The sequence below is a fragment of the Mustela putorius genome, unplaced genomic scaffold (assembly GCF_011764305.1).
Source record: "Mustela putorius furo isolate JIRA1106 unplaced genomic scaffold, ASM1176430v1.1 tig00003853_pilon_pilon_pilon, whole genome shotgun sequence".
Taxonomy (NCBI): domain Eukaryota; kingdom Metazoa; phylum Chordata; class Mammalia; order Carnivora; family Mustelidae; genus Mustela; species Mustela putorius.
Genome location: NW_025422005.1, coordinates 49,227,566 through 49,241,635, shown reverse-complemented (window position 1 = coordinate 49,241,635; position 14,070 = coordinate 49,227,566).

The window sequence follows — 14,070 nt, the reverse complement described above, 5'->3', positions numbered from 1 at the left end:
CACAACCTGAGCTCTGCATGCAACACCCGTCCAGCCGCCAGGGTCCCACCACCGAAGACTATCTCCAGCCCTGTGTGACCCCCCTGAATGTCCACCTGCTCCTGCCAGGGTTCAGGTCGTGCCTTTACTGCTGGATTGCCCCAGTGTAGCCTGCTGCGGGGCACTGGCAGGTCCCTTAGCCCCTGTTCACCGAGCTCTGCGTGTCCCAGGTTTGCTTCTCATTGTATCTAGAGGACATGAGACAGCAGGGTCATTCGGGGAGTGGGTGGGGCAGGGCACCCTTGACCGCTCAGACTGGGCAGTTCTGTCAACTTGTTCCTAGACCCAGAATGGAGCCGAGGTCAGGACAGAATCCCACGAGCCTGGCTTTCAAGGGGGCAGGACCTGATCAGGGCCAATATAGTCCTTACAATGAGAAATGGAGTTGCCAAAAGGAAAGGCGTACTGGGATCCATCCATGGCCTCCCTGTGGGAAATCCGCCGGTAAAGTTGAGTTGTTGTTGACAGAAGAGTGAATCTGAGAAAAGGAGGCCAAGCATCGTGAGGGATGATGAGGCCTGATGAGTCCACTGCTCTGGCCGAGCAGCCTGTCTAGCGGCCAGCTGCAGTCAGGGGTTGGTTCACTGACTTCTTCTCTTGAGCGGGGCCAGGTGAAAACAACCCATTCCTCCCGTTAAACATGTTAATTGTTTTTCCTATTCCACTATGACCTCTTCCCTTGAGTGAACACCTTCATCCCTCACATATGCTGATACTATTTGACTCTATGAACCATCTACTAGCTTCCTGAAATGCAATTCATCTGTTTGCCTTCCTGAGAAGATCCAAGTCATAGACCGTTTAATTCAACTCAGTAAGACAGATGTTTACTGTGCACCTACTACGTGCTAGGCCTGCCCAAGGTTTTCCAGGTCCTATTAAATTCAGTCTCTTCAATGATGCTTGATCTGGCCAGTATTCAGTGAGCGAGGCCCTGTCCTAGATCGCAGGGCTGCAGTGGTAGACAGTAAACATAGAATATTTACCCCATAATCTAGTTAGGGGAACTAGACAGGTGCGTAAGCAATTACAAAATGGTGTAGAAGGGTTAAGATAGGGAGGTATGAGGCACCACTGGGGAGTTGTAAGAAAGGCATCTCACCTACATTTCTGGAGGGCTTCCTGGAAGAAGTGATGTCTGCTCTGGGGCCTGAAAGATCAGTAGGAGTAGGGGAAGGGGTGCACATGTATTTGTGTGTGTTTGTGAATGCATATGCATGCATGTGTGTCGGACATCTGTGTGTGTATTTGTGTGTGTGCATCTGGGGGTATGTGTGGGGGGTATGATGGAGACAGGATTAGGAGGCTACAGGGGTTAGGCTAGGAAAGTGAGCAGGAGAGGAAAACTGCAAGGTCTCCTAGTCCTGTTACAGAATTAAGACTTTGTCCTCATAACAAGGGGAAGCTATTGAAAAGTTTTAAGCAGGTAGTGAAGTAATCCTATTTGTGGCTTAGGAAGATCACTCTGGAGCGAAGGCTTTGGGGGATTTCCAGTATCCTGTACTAATACTTTTATAGATACATGTCTCATGTCTGCTTACATATGATTACATTTTCCCCATGAATTATGGATTATGTAGTTTATTTCATCCATTGTTTCCAAGTTTCTGATGGGCTGGGGTAGGGGTTGGGGAACACTCTTCATCATCCCACGAAGTCTGTTCCCTCTCTTTTCCTGCCTGGTATTGCTAGAAATGAATCATAATGCCTCACCCCGGAGCCTAGTAATAAAACACTGGAATAATGCCACACAGAAAAAGAGGTATTTTCATTAGCATTAAGATACTTTTTTGGAGGGAGCAAAATGGCCATAAAGATGGCTTTAAAAGTAAAAATTATTAACTCTGCGTTTGGTTGTTTAGGTTACTAAATGGTTTCTGTGTTACAAAGGAGTCGGATGTGTGAGTGATGGAGACATCATTGATCACTTCATTAATGGAAAAGGCTCTGGGGAAGGACAGAGATAATCCTGTTAGGGAAATCAGCATGTTCTAATTGACTTAGAGAAAGTGGGGGCAGAGGGCTCCATTTCTTCTCCTTCACTTGCTGTCATCGGACTGAGAGTGAGCAAAGTTCTGCAGTTCTCGCCTGAGACTAGGTTTTCCTTCACCCCGGGAGAAAGAGGTCCCTGGTGCTGGCCTCTTGGGTTCGCCATGACCTGTCTACCTGGGCCTTCTCTGGTGAGGTGTGGTTCAAGAGCAAAATGGAACTTCTTGATACTTAGAGAGTCACTCTATATGGTATGTATGTGGATAACAAAGGATACAGCCCCTGATAGGGCTAGATCCTGACAACTCTGGAAAACAAGCTCAGTTTGCCCTCCTGGGCTGGGTGAGTCTCCATCGGTGGGATGCTCTTCCTTCTAGTGCTTCCATGGGATTCCCTTCCTCCTTCCTCCTTCCCTCCCTCCCTTCTTCCTTCCTTCCTTCCCTCCTTCCAGGAAGTGTTAGTAACTTGCCAATTAAACCAATTCCATAAACACGTCTAGAGTGCCAGTGGGAGCTTTGTACCTTCAAAGGCAAGCCCTACATAGTGATTCTATGACATGGAAAGTTTTGAGGGTTCTAAGAGAGCAGGAGAAAGTGCTTGAATTCACTGAGCAACTACGAGTGGCTAGCTACTTGCTGTACATTATTTCTTTTAATCCTTATGAAAACTTTCTGAGTTAGGAATTAAAAAAAATTTTTTTAAAGATTTTATTTATTTGGCAGACAGAGAGCACAAGTAGGCAGAGAGAGAAAGAGAGGAGGAAGCAGGCTCCCTGCCAAGCAGAGAGCCCGATGCGGGGCTTGATCCCAGGACCCTGAGATCATGACCTGAGCTGAAGGCAAAGGCTTTAACCCACTGAGCCACCCAGGTGCCCCTGAGTTAGGAATTTTAGTCACCATTGTATTTGTGAGGAGATGATGTTCAGGGGACATAAATAACTTGCTCAGTGTCACAAAGTTCAGCTATGGCCACAGGTCCATTTGATTTGATACTCACATTTATTTTACTAGTGTTTCAAAGTACAGAGAGAATAATATATGCAGATTTTGCTGGGGGAAACGGACTATGGGCAAAGGCTTCATAAAGGAGTAATATCGGAGATAGACATTGAAGAGTAGGATACTATTTTAATGTTTGAAAATTGGTATTTCATAGTGAGATAAGCTTTTAAATCAGAGAGAGGAGAAACATACAAAGAAACTTTTCACATGCATGCTAAGTGAAAGAAAGTTTTAAGTAGAGACTTCTGTTTTCCGAATTAGGTTTTTGGACATTACAAGATGTGTTGGAGGGTGAAATAAAAACAGGTTCTGAAGCCCGGCTTCAAGCCCTAGCGCCACCATTCTTTGACTTTCTCATGTGATCTTTGGCAAAAATAACCACTCATAGGCTCAGTTTCTGCATCTGTAAAATGGGAATAGTGATACCTATAGTAATAGCTGTGAAGATTGAAGGAATAGATGTTTATAAGGTGCCTGGCACATGGCAGGCCCTCAGTCAATATTAGCAATTCTTAAGATAAACAGCTCCCCTTTGGGGTCCACATCCCTGGGGCCATTCAGGAGAAAGAAGTGAGGGAATTCCCAGACTCACCGTGAGTTTGGGGGACGGCTCTTGGAAGCAAGCACGGCTCCCTCTAATGACACCCCACTCGGCCATGTCTGGGAGTATAACTGTTTCCACCTTTTATTGTATAGTCAGTAAAGCTTTTATAGGCTTCCGTTTCCTAGGAAGGCAATTTCTGAAGTGTTTATTATTTCTGGTTCTTACTCTGGTGCTTGCTTCTCTTTGCGCTGTGGGATGATGGGGAATGTTAAAACATTTTGGTCCACTGCGGCCAATTTGGTGTGTGTGGCAGCAGGCCTGTGATGTTCATGAGCTAAGAAGTCTGAGGAAATGGCTTTGTGGACAAAGGAAGATGTGGCCTCATGAGAATCCTGTATTGGCGACCCGAGCCCTGGATCTCAGGGCCACAGAGTCAGTGGAGCAGAAGGTGAGGCAAGCATTCCGTGTACAAACTGCAGACAGGAACTCTTCCCGGGAAGATCTCTTTCTTTACCCCAATGCCAGAACTTACAGGAGAACAATTCTTTGCCGTCCAGCAGAGCCAGGCCACGTGCCTCCTCCAACCCTCCCGCTGAAGCTGTGGCTTGAGTACATGGTCTTCCCCTTCCTCACTCTCTTATCTGACTTCCTCTCCTACTCTTCTCCAGCCACAGGCATCGCTCTGTTTTTCTAGAACATTCCAGTCCTGACCCTGCCCTGGGGCCTTTGCTCTGGCTTTTCCTTCTGCCCAGAATATTCTTTCGTGACTGCCCTGTTTAATAACACTCCCTCATACCCCGGCACTCCTATTCTCCTTACCTGCTTCATTTTGCCACAGCACTTATTTCCAGGTGATAATGTTAGTTACCTAACTTAGTTATCATTCTAAGTTAGAATGTTATTCTAGCACTGTTATGGATTGAATTTACTTCCCTCCCCCAAATTCATATGTTGACGTCCTCACCCCAGAGGTAGTCTAGGTCAAATGAGGCCATTAGGGTAGGCCCTAGCCCAACATGACTGGTGTCCTTACTAAAACAGGAAATACAAGAAGTAAACACAGATACACACAGAAGGAAGACAGTGGGAAGACACAGAGAGAGAAGACCACCATCTACAAGCCAAGAGGCCTAGAACAGACCCTTCCCTCAGAGCCCTCCGAAGGAACCAAGCCTGCTGACCCTGGATCTCAGACTCCCCGCCTCTAGGCGAGACAGCACATTTTTGTCATCTAACCCATCAGATCTGTGGTACTTCAGCCCCGGCAAACTAATACACATTCGCTATCATTTCCTTTCCCACAGTTAAACTTCTTCTCAATCTCTCCCTGCTAGAACACAAGCTTCACAAGGCAGAAATCGTTTTCTGTTTAGGTCACTGATACAACCCCAGTACCAGAGCGATGCCTGCCATATAGTTGCTGTTCAATAAAATATTTGCCAAGTAAATCTGTCAGAAGACAGAGCATTCATACATTTACTGTCCGAGGGCCCATCTCAGGAACGAGACTGGGAAGAGCAGATCTCTGCCATCATTTGCTTGGTTCTTCTGCATTGGAGTCAGGACCCTGGCGCTGTGGGCACTATCTTCACTTCCAGGAGGTTTCAGAAACCTGAGCCACTCCTCAGAAGACCTTTAAGGCTGAGGACGGAGCAGCCCTCATCTGGGCTCAGAGAGAGTAGCTCCAGATGGAGCATTTAGCACAAGGCTCGGGATCCAGTTACACTCGACCGAGCTGCCACGAGCATTAATAAGGCCCGACGGCCTAATAGGCTGTTCTGCCGTGAGGGTGTATTGGGAAGAGGTTACCAATAACCAGATTATTCTCTTGACGGTTAGCTTGGTGGTGGCAGCAGTGCTGGAAGTAGAGTCCAATCAAGGTGTGCTAGTCAGAGGCTCAGGTGGAAATTCTGGGCTCCTGAGCCAGAAATTTTGGCCGGCTTCCCTTTTGGCCGGCTGCAGTCAGCATTGAACAGTTTTCTGGAGACACAAGAGGTCCTCCCTCTTTCCTTTGGTTCTTCTCTCACACTGGCCCAAGCAAACTGAGGGCATTAGCATAGGAGAACAGGTTTTATTGAGCAGCTACTTATGTGGCCGGTGCTGTTCTCCCATGAGGAGACAAAGAGATTAGAGCCACATCAGAGGGGATGAGAATGGAATTAAGTGAAATTAAATTAAATGATAAGGAATGTAATGGTCTGGCTTCGAGTGAGCATTGGAGGGTACTGAATTCCTTTCTTTGGCTTCCTGTGAGGGTAGTGACCTGGGTGGGAGGCAGAGCATACTGGAAAAAGGCAAGTGAATTTTTAGTGTCTCATGGTGGTAAAAGCTCTTATGTGTTACAGGTTTCAGAGGAGGCCAGTGTCATTTGGCTAGACTGGTCAAGGGGACAAGAGTGGGCCCAGAGGCTGGGGGACATTTGGGTAAGGGGAGATGGCTGGAGGTGTTTGGATTGATGCTGAAATCCGTGTATTTTGAGGGGACAAAGACAGCACTGTGCGTAGAAGTGTGAGCATTTGGGAGGTCCCTCAGATAAGGCCTGGGCCAAGGAAAGTGGGCGGGGTCAGGCTCTATGTCTATTTTTTCCTTAAAAATTGCTTGCCTCTATGGACTACGTTCAATTATCATCTCCTTTTTCTAGCTGAGGAGATAGAGGCCCAGGAGGAAGTAACCTGACCAAGGTTTCACAGACTGTAGGAGACAGAGTCTTGGCCCACTTCATTCTGAAGCTCATACCTTTTCCCACAAACCAGACTGTCTCCATTCTTTCTCTTGTCAGCTGCTAGCTCCTTTCTAGCCCATGTCCTCCCAGGCTGTGGGAAGACAGTCCCTTTTTCTGGCAATGGAATTCCTGCTCGGGAGCACAGAGCACTTTTCTAGGTGCTGTGTCCCATCCCCTCCTGTGGTCTGTGTGATGGATGTTTGCACCTTGGCTGAGTCTAAACCAGTGTCCAGGAGGATGTTCAAGTATCTTGGGGCCGCTGTAACAAGTACCACAAGTTAGGTGGCTTAAAACACTAAAATTTATTGTCTCACACTTCTGGAATCATGGTGTTGGGTCACTCTGCTACCTGTGGGTGAGAATCCTGCTTTGAGTCCTCCTAGCTTCTGGTCTTGTTGACATTCCTTTCTTGCAACAGCCCCACTCCAATCTCAGTCTCCGTCTTCATAGGTGTGTCTCTTCTTAGAAGGACTCTGATCATATTGAATTAGGGTCCACCCCAATGACCTCATCTTAACTTGATTTAACATCTGCAACGATCCTATGTCCATATAAAGTCGCATTCACAGGTACTGGGGGGTGGGGACTTCAACAGACCCTTTTAGGGAATACAACTCAACCCATAGCCTTAGCCAGAATCCTACTACAGCTGGGAACTCAAATTAGATTAAACTTTGTATTTTAAAAATTTCAGCACTTTCTCAGTAGTAACTCCTTGCTTCTTTCCCTACCCCAAATTCTCAATACTCTTTCTCTCCTCCTTGCTTTGTTTATGTAACTCACAATTGGGATTATCCTCTTCCTTCATTTGTGCCGGAAGGTTTCTCCTTTACAGCCGGCTACCTCTGCAAATTGTCCTCTTCGACCTGAGCCCTACTGGCAGCTTCTTTCTTCAAACCCCATAACCATTAGAATCATACAATACTTAAGGTTGACTATCTTACAGTTTACGAATTCCTACTTATCACTTGACTAAGTTATAAGTTTCTTTTTTTCTTTTTAAGATTTTCTTTATTTATTTGACAAAGATCACAAGTAGGCAGAGAGGCAGGCAGAGAGAAAGAGAGGGAAGTAGGCTCCCTGTCAAGCAGAGAGCCCAATGTGGGGCTCGATCCCAGGACCCTGAGACCATGACCTGAGCCGAAGGCAGAGGCTTTAACCTACTTAGCCACCCAGGCGCCCCAAGTAATAAGTTTCTAATTCTTAGCAATAGAGGCTAATCAAGACTCTTGCTCTAGGGGTTAGCATAGGGTGAGTGCATGGTAAGTCTCCCCAGAGACTTGCTGGGGGAATTGCGTCCATTTCTCTCAGATTCTAATTTTCCATAAAGGTTCCTTGGATTAACACAACCACCTAGCCCAGTGATATGAAGGGCTGAGCAGTGATCCGGTAAGGCTGATGGTTACAGGAACCAAGCCTCGCCAGGCCCTGAATTCAGTATTTTTTCTCCTTTTGCAAGATTTGGATCATCTGGGTAATTGTCTTAACTTTCCACCTGACTTAGCTGGTGCCCACCCAGCCAAAATCACTAGAAGTCTGACTAATCTCAGGACTGGTAGACTGGAAGCTAAACCGATTACAGGCCTAAGCAGGCCCAACCGGAAAATCTAAGGGCCCCTTTGTTCCAGGTGTCCTCAGAGTGGCTCCGCCTCTCAGGGATCACGTTGCAGGCTCACTCCTGAGGAGCAGGATGCTTCTCTTTCCTCCCCAAAGGCTGGTGGAACAGTCTCTCTGCCCTGACGGCTTTGACCTGACTGACAGTACATCCTCTGTGGGGCCCTGGGGCTTCCTCTTTGTTCTTAAGCACCTCTCCTGAGACTTTCCAGGGATGGCAGGGGGCAGGATTGCACAGAGTGCGTGTTCCCTTTTTTTTGTTTGTTTGTTTCCCCATGACACCCAAGGAAGTTAGCAAGAAATGGAGACTCTGAGTACTTTAGGCTGGATGATTTTGCCCCAATACATCTTATTTGAGGAGAGGAAAACAGAGGCCTCCAGGAATGAAGCTGTGTGCTGATGACCTGCTTTACCAAGATTAGGTGAGAAACAGGAGATTAGGACCCAGGTCTTCTCCCATCCAGACCAGGCCTGGTCTGCTCTCCTAGGAGGCCTTGGTCATCACGGAGCCGGCGACCCAGGCACAGACTCTGTCTCATACAAGGATTATGGGGGGTGGTATTCTTCTGCATGTAGGAATCATCCCACTGGAGCTGGTCTCTGCTCACTTCTCCAGCCCGAGCTCGCCCTTTCTTCCCCTTGTTGACAAAACTGTAGCCATCCTGGCCTCATTCCCACCTCCCCACCTCCAAGGCTTCACTCACTGATCTCACAGTCTGGAGCAATTATTTTGCCCACAATTTACCTGTATAATACCAACTTATTCTCTAATTCTCAGCTTAAATGTCACTGCGTCAAAGCAATCTTCCAAGAGCTCTATCATCTAAATAATACTTAGCATTAATTGCTTTCTTTTCTCTCCTTTTTTCTTTCTTTCTTTTCTTTTTTTTTTTTTTTTCTTCAGAAAGAGGGAGATTCTCTTTCTCCCTCTCCCTCTGCCCCTATCAACCCTCTCCCTCAGGGGCAGAGGAAGAAGGTGAAAGAAAATCTTAAGCAGACTCCACTCCAGGCTCAATCTCACAACCCTGAGATCATGACTAGAACCGCAACCAAGAGTCAAACTCTTAACCACCTGAGCCACCCAGGTGCCTCTGCCTTAATTGCTTTCCTAGGTCTGTGCATTTTCTTTCAAAGACTTGTCTGTTTATTTGAAGTCTGTGCTCTCCTACCTCACCTAGTCTGCAAGGTTCATGAAGACAGGGACCATGGCTGCCTTGCTAACTACTGTATAATCTGGACGAGGCACAGGGTAGGTACTCTGTAGATATTTGCCAAATAAATAAACGAACGAATAAAATAAAAGCCCAGCTTCTTGGATATGAGAGGGGCTGACCTGTCCACTTCCTGGAGGAGCTTTGTTATTGCTACCATGTTTTAGAGAACCTACTAAGTCACTGTTTAAGCAGGCTTGTGATATGGGCCTTATTATACTCAAGCTTTTATATAAGGCAGCGGAGGCTCAGAGAGGACAAGTAGCTTGCCTACGATCCCCCACATTGCAAATGGCCATCCCTAGGTTAGAATGCAAGTTTGCCTGGCTCCAAAGCTGAATTTTGTTTATGATATTATTATTATTATTTTGAGAGAGAAGGAGCACATGAGCAGGGGAGTGGAGGGACAGAGAAAAGAGGGAGACAGGGAATCTTAAGGAGGCTCTCCACCCAGTGTGCAGCCCGACTCGGGGCTCGATCTCACAACCCTGAGATCATGAATTGAGCTGAATCCAAGAGTCGGATGCTTAACCGACTGAGCCACCCAGGTGTCCCTGTTCATTATTTTATGGGGCTTCCACTGTATATCAGAAACTTTCTCTATCAGAAATGTCACCGTGCCCTTGCGTGCATCAGATAATTCAGGCTTTGGCTTTCTAAAGACTACACACCTTCTCAGTGGAAGAGCCAGCTCTTGATAAAACTTTGCTGACTCTTAAGTCAGAGCTTTGCATTCCAGCTTCACCCTTGGACACCCCTTGGCTATGCACTCTGCACTCTGGGGTTTCAAGGCTCCTGCCCATGCACCAGCAGAACTCTGGGCCGCATGGGGTAAAAGAGAAGCCATTACAACACCCATGCACCACGATTCCTGTTTTTTATTTTATCCCTCGTAACCGAGAACAAAGCTCATTTCACCAAAATGTTCTGGTGCCAGGGGCCCCATGAAACTCCCGTTTTCAATCACTTGCACATAGTGAAGTGGAGACAGTTAGAGCACTCTAATTACTGAGCCGGTGGGTCCTGCTGACACCTGTAAGACATTTGGAGCAGTGCAGGAAGTAAGGCTTCCTTTCCAGTTTACATCACCATTTAATCTAATTATTCCTTCCAGTTTAGCTTTCACATATTCCATCAAAGAAGAGATTGCTCATTTCCTTGTGAAACTGTATACATCCACTGTAATGCGATTTTTTTTTTTTACCTCATAAGTAATCTGAGATTTCCTAACCTTCTCCCCCTACTGTATTCTCTGGTTAATGTATAAACTTGGGAGAAGTTTCTTGACAGAGAAGTCAAGAGGGTCTCACCTGGGGGAATAGCATTTACATTTCAGAGAATTTGAGAGCTCAAAGGGGCCTTTCATGTCCTCAGCTGCATTAAGTCCTTCGTCTTCTAACTAAGGAAACTGAGGCCCCAACAAGGGAAGCCAATCCCTTGTCAGACCCTTCCTGAGCACCCTCTGTGTGTGAGACTCCAGGAAAAAGTAGCCCATTTCCCTGGACCAAACCCCTGCCCTCAAGGAGCTTGTATCCAGAGGAGAAGAGAGAAATGACTGTCATTGAAAATGATCAATGAATCTCAAATGCACAAAGTAATGTGTAAAAGAAGTACAGTTTTTTTTTTCAATTAAATTCAAAAAAATTTATGGCAAATTCCCTGAGTGATGCTTAAAATGAATTGTAAAGAGTGAAAAAGCTTTCACTATGTAAAGAGTGAAGAAAAAGGATTCCAGGTAGAAGGAACAAGGGAATGGTTAGAGCAATGGAGACATGTCTGAAACATCTGGAGTAGGCAGATGAAGAGAGAATTCAGTCAAAGAAGAAGTGAGAGTCAGGGGAGGGTCAGACTCTGGTGGAGACTGTGTTAAGAATATCTTCTTGAGGTCATGCGTGGATACGCTATTTGCCCTTCTAAATCCGCTCTCCACCCTTGTGTCCCATGCTCTGTGTCCTAGGGGGCTGATATCTCCTTGCCCTCTGATTTTGTTTGGGTTTCCCCTATAGGTGGCATCAGGGGAGATGGGTGCATGTGAGGAAAGAGGTCGGGGTGTTCATTCCCTGGACTGCTTCCTGGATGGGTGGTAGGCTAGCAAGATGTTCTATGGAAGGCCACAGTGAGGTGGTCATCTCCTATAGGTTTCCTTTCACATGGCCCTTTAGGATTAGCGATGGTAACACACTTGGCTTTTGCCAGTTTCAAGTCACTCCTGGTCTTGCCCTCTCCTGCCCTTTCCATGATGAACAGTCCCTTCATTAAACTCCCTTCAGTGACTCTACTGGAGTTTTCCATCTGTTTCCTTCAGGGTCCTTTAAGAAGGCTCCTACTCTAAAGGGCATCCTGTAATGGAGAAGGCTTTCAGAGTGAGGACATCAGTGATGTGCATCAGTGGCTATAGCTACTGAGGGTCAGATAGAGGGAAAGGTAGCTGGGGGCCTAGCGGAAGACCCTCTGAAACCCCACAAAAGTACACATGACAAGTAAGTCATCTCTTAACACCTGGCAGGCCTGGAGATCTCAAAGATGTCTTATGAAGGTTCCTATCAAGGAGGAACTTTCCTACACATTCCCTCCACCCCAATTCCCCAGCCCTGTGCCCCAACCACAGAGGGGCCAGATGTCACAATAAGCAAGCCCAGGGAGGAGAGAGAGGGGCTCAAAATCAGGGACACCCATTGTGTGGAGGCATGCTACCCGCCTCCTGTAGCTGACCCAGAAGATTGAAGTATTGGTTGATATATCGGCATCTCAAAGTTGAGTTATTGTATGCGTTGTCAGAAAAGTCATAGAACTGTTTGAGTTTTCCACCAGGTGCAGGGGAATGACTTTGACCCCTCCCAAACAAATTTATAAGGATTATTGGAAATCACACGCCCACAAGTGCTTTCATGTTTACTCTCCATGTAATCTCCATGTATGTCTTCAACATATTGGTTTTATGATTTTAGGAAATGCCACAAACTAAAATTCTACTGTGAATTGACAAGTTATCTATTTCACTGTGTTGGGCTTGCTGGACCATGAAACTCTTTTTGAGTAGCTCTTAGGTAACTGATGTTTTTTGCATGTGCTTTGGAAAATATTACTTCTGATTCCAAATACACAAGTAAGTAAGTAAAAAAGAAATTTTTTTTTCCTTCCTAGGGAGGACATTGGAGTAGCTGGTTCAGGTTGTGATGATGAAGCAGTCTACCCCATGGTATGATTTGATCCTAACAATATAGTAAATAAAAAAATTGATGCTCAGACCAGAAAGTTATAAAAAAATATCATCAGAGAACATTTTGCATACCTGCCATGTTACAGAAATAGTTAAGTTACACTAATAATGTGGATGCTTTGTATTCCTTTAATGAGCTCTGAGACCCCCACCGCTCCCAGAGAGTCCTGGGAGGGGTCTCCTGGGCATTAAAGGGAAGGCATTAAAAGAATAATGAGTATTTGTCTACCATGTAGTAGCCATCCACATGAACTACTGTGGACTTTGCATTATAAAGTCATGTCATAATATTGCAGCTGATTTAAAATACTTGCTAGAATCATGGAAATAAAGCAATAAATGAAAGCGAGGAAGAAAAAAGTATGAAGTATAAACTTTCCTAGAGAGGCCTTGATATTCGCTGTTTTAGTTACTTTTTTGTTTCAAGTTTTAAAAATTCTAGAATGGGGGTGCCTGGGTGGCTCAGTGGGTTAAAGCTTCTGCTTCTGGCTCTGGTCATGATCTCAGGGTCCTGGGATGGAGCCCCGCATCGGGCTCTCTGCTCAGCAGGGAGCCTGCTTCCCCCCCACCTCTCTCTGCCTGCCTCTCTGCCTACTTGTGATCTCTCTCTCTCTGTCAAATAAATAAATAAAATCTTAAAAAAAAATTCTAGTTAGTTAACGCATATGGTAAAATTGGTTTCAGGTGTAGAACTTAGTGATTCATCACTTACATAAAACACCCAGCGTTTATCACAACAAGTGGCCCCCTTAATACCCATCAGCCATCTAACCCATATCTTGCCCACCTTCTGACCTCCCTCCATGAACCCTCAGTTTGTTCTCTATAGTTAAGAGTCTCTTGTGATTTGCTTCCTTCTCTCTCCTTTCTCCCCTCCTCTGTGTTCGTTCACCTGTTTCCTTCTTCCTTCTTCCTTCCGTCTGTCCGTCCATCCTTCCTTCCTTCCTCTTTTTTTTTTTTAAGAATTTATCTATCTATCTATCTATCTATTTATTTATTTAGAGAGCGCGCTCAAGAGGGAGCAGGGGCAGAGGCAGAGGGAGAGAGAATCTCAAGCAGACTCTGTGCTGAGCACAGAGCCCGGCGTGGGGCTTGACCCAAGAACCCCAAGATCATGACCTGAGCCGAAACCAAGAATCGGAGGCTCAACTGAGCCACCCGGGCACACCTTCCTGTTTTGTTCCTTAAATTCCACATCCGAGTGAAATCATATGGTATCCGTCTTTCTCTGACTGCCTTATTTCGTGAAATTCCCCTTTGTATGAATAATGGTAGGCTGACAAGCAGACCGTTGTAGACCCCTTCATGGAGTCCCTCAGACTTCCATTGTTTACTCTTTTTCCTATCAAAAAGAGTCAAATGTTGAAGGTGTGGGTGCTAGGGCAGCAACTACCACAGAGAAGGTGTTCACAACCCATTTGTTGAATGAATGATTCAGCCAGCACCTTCCTCTTACAGATACGACAAGGGCACTAGCGTGCCATTTCTGTCCTTTCTCTGCTTGGTGTCACACAGGGAACACTATAGACTTTAACTCTAAACTTCACAAAATCTCTGTGAGGCAGGAGTTAGGAATCCCACTGTGGGGATAAGAAGACTGAGGCCCAGAGAAGTCACACAGCTGGACTTAGCTCCCTGCCAACATTAAAGAAAAATGCAGAATAACATCCCTGTTCGTGGGTTTGTTGGACTGTTGCCCATTTAGTCTAAGACAGGGACCATAAAGCAAA